Source organism: Pagrus major, chromosome 24 (assembly GCF_040436345.1).
Source record: "Pagrus major chromosome 24, Pma_NU_1.0".
NCBI classification, from domain to species: domain Eukaryota; kingdom Metazoa; phylum Chordata; class Actinopteri; order Spariformes; family Sparidae; genus Pagrus; species Pagrus major.
Window position 1 is genome coordinate 6,269,836 of NC_133238.1, and position 3,518 is coordinate 6,273,353.

Genomic DNA, 3,518 nt, shown 5'->3' on the forward strand with positions numbered 1-3,518 from the left:
GGTCAATATGTATCTGATCATCATGGAGACCAATTTTTGACTTCTAAATGACCAAATGACCAATGAACAGTTTTTCAACCTTTGTGGACAGTAACTGCCAACACTCCATGCTATTGCTATTCAACATGTCTTCACCATTCTGACTTGCTCCAACCTTCACAGTGACCTGTGGACCAAACTGTGGACCAAGAGGAATTTCCTGCCAGGCATCAGCAAAGCCATCCCTACTGATTGATGAGCTGAGAAGCCAAATAAGTCAATTTTATTTATATAGCCCCAATTCATAACAACAGTTATCTCATGACACTTTTCATTTGGAGCAGGTCTAGACCATAGTCTTTAAATAATTATTTAACAGAGACCCAACATTTCCCCCCCATGAGCCAGCATTTGGTGATAGTGACCAAAAAACCCTGCCTTTTCACAGGCAGAAACCTCACAGCAGACCTGGACTCATGGTGGGCAGCCATCCGCCTTGACCAGCTGGAAAAGCTGGTAGGCATGATGACATCACTTCCTGTCATGCTCTTTTATTTATTTATTTTTGCCTTCTTTGGAGCACTGACAAACAAATTTCCTCATTTACATGTGTATTTTTCAGTCCTCCTCGTGCTTATTTTCATTAGGTATAACATTTTATGATCACAAAGACTTTATTGACTGGCCTGGTGCATGAATTAAGAATGCTATGTGGGCTTATATATTTCAAAGATCAAGATTCATTTATTTATCATTTTACAACACCAGGATTGCAGAACTAGGCTGAGTCATTTTATGCTACATCACAGAAACAACAAAAACAAAACAACTATTTTAATGAGTGGAGTGTGGAGTCTGAACCTGAGGAGTGAAGCTGCTGTGTAGTCTGGTGGTATGGCAGCCGATACTTCTGTGTCTTTTGCCAGATGGCAGAAGGGTGAACAGACTGGCTGGGATGGCTGTTGTCTTTCAGTGTCCTTACGGCTCTGTGCAGACATCTCACTTCACCGATATTACTGATGTTTGGTAGATGGATACCAATGATGTTCTGGGCCGTTTCAATCACCCACTGTAGAGCCTTCCTGTCCTGGGCCATACATGAACCATGGCAGTTTCCCGTAAGGATGCTTTCTGTTGCTCCCCTGTAAATGTTGACTCGAATTTGGCTCCGGAATTTAGCCTTCTTAAGTTTTTATTTTTTTTAACCAGGTCAGTGATGTGCGATGCTCATGATAGACCAGCATTCTGATGTAGCTGTTGTTATTTTCAAGCTGTGTGAAGACTGAGTGGCGGGCATTGGATATGGCATCCTCTCCAGATCTTTTGGTTCTGAAAGCATACTTGTGAGGGTCAAGGCTGGCATTTGTAACTAACAGTGGCCAGTCCTCTGGAGATGGAGTAGACTGTAAAGCTGAGTCTTTTTTTGAGGAGGTCAAAGTGAGCATAAAGCTCATCTGGCAGCGTGGCCTTACACATGGTGTGGGCGTTCCTGCTTTTGTAGCCTGTGACATTTTGAATCGCCTGCCACATATCTGTAGTGCTGTTCATGTTGAGGTCTCTCTCCAGTCTCTGCTGATGTCTCCTCTTTGCCTCTTTAATTCCAGCTGTCAGTCTAGCTCTAGAAGTGTTGTATGCCTCCTTGTTGCCTGACTGAAAGGCAGCTTTTTTGCTTCTGGATAGAGCCCTCTATCTTCTAGTCTGGGAATGAACTTATTGATTTGTAATCACCACATCATCAACACATTTGCTCATATATGATGTGACTGTAGATGTATATTCCTCAAGATTGATGTTGTCCTGAGTTGCAGCATCTCTGAACATTTGCCAATCTGTGCACTCAAAACAGTAACCTGCAGGGCTGCTGTAGCTTCTTCTGTCCACAAAACAGTTCTTCTATCCAGCAGTTGATGGTTTGACCCCTTTTGATCAGCTGGGAGTAAGTAGGCAGAAGAAGCAGAGAAATGTGGTCTAATAGCCTAAAGTGAAGATGTGGGAGGTGTTGAAGCTGCCAAAAATATTTGTATATGACTGGCCCAGGGTATTTCTTCCCCTGGTGGGGATCTGGACATGCTGGTGGAATTCAGGTAAAACAGTTCTTGTGGTGTGTTTGATTAAAATCCCCAGCTGTAGTGCATTTTTGAGACTGCAGAGGAATGTAAACTGCAACAATTAAAAAACTGGTGAATTCCCTGGGCAGATAATATGGTTGACATCTTCGTTTCAAAATTCGATAACTATAAAAAGCAATATACTTGAATTATTTGAGAGGATGCTTTCATTGAATTTATTTTGGAACAACACCATCTGGAGAGTTTATAACCACAGCTTTTAGTTTTGCTGATTAAATGACAAACGATATTTGTTACAGTGACTTTAATGCTTGCATGGAAATGTTTAAAATAACGGAAAGCAGCCTCTCAAACTGCGCCTTTGACTTTAGACCAGCTTTTCGTTGGTCTGTGGCACTTTGTCGCTGTCGCTTTCTGCTGCCTCAAGGTAGCAATCTGCCATCAGTCACCTGACCACACCTCACTTTATGACCAAAAAATTTAAATTTTTCTGTTCTTCTTACAGCAGCCCCCAGCTAGTTTGACGTACATGCATGAAATTCGGTGCACATATCTGTCACACATAGATCTACATCTCTTGGTGCCACTACCTCAGCCCAACAGGATGACAGACATTTTCAATTTAGTTTGCTCACCTCTGAACTGAAGTTATTTAATAATAGTAATAGTAATTTTCGTTAAAAGGGTGTGGCCGTGGCGTGACCAAATGGTATTTCTATAGTGAAAGTCAACATCTTGCTGTGATTTGTAGTGTTTGCACAAGATGTATTATTTCATTTAATTTTTAAAGAAATGTCACCAGATTGTTTGACAATACACCTGAAACCAGCAGAATAATGTGATTTTTTTTTTTTTTTTTATTTATTTATTTTTTTTTATCACCAAACGTTAATTTGGTCTTAGTCTTATTTAGTTTTTAGACCGTATCTCTCTGCCTTCTGTTAATGACCTTTTAATGGCTGGGGGTGGAGTCTTGACACCCCTCCACTAGGGCTGTGCAATTAATCGAATTTTGATCGTGATTTCGATTTTTGGGTCAAACGATCTCCAAACTAATATAATCGAATTGAAACGATTTATTTGGCATTTTTCGTTGTACAGTAAGCCTAGAAATTTTCTGAAAGAGATGCGCATGCGCAATTCAGTCCCTCCCAAAAGCATTCAACGCGGCCCTGCTGACTGGCACTCACGCAAGTTACGTTTTTCTCGAAATTACATAATTACATAATCGCCACCAGTAAACAGGACGCTGTCTGACTCTGTCACTCGCGGGGAGGGATGCTGTTTTCTGGGGGAAAGTTCACCAAGTCTCGGTCGGGAGGGCTGAATCACCGCGACAAACACTTGGTGAGTTTAAGTTTTTTGCCGGGGACAGACGCTGTTTTTCGGGCAGAAATGTGACAAAGAGTCGGTCGGACAGACACTTCACGTATAACTGCGGTATTTTTTTCGTCATATAAGTTGCCAAAG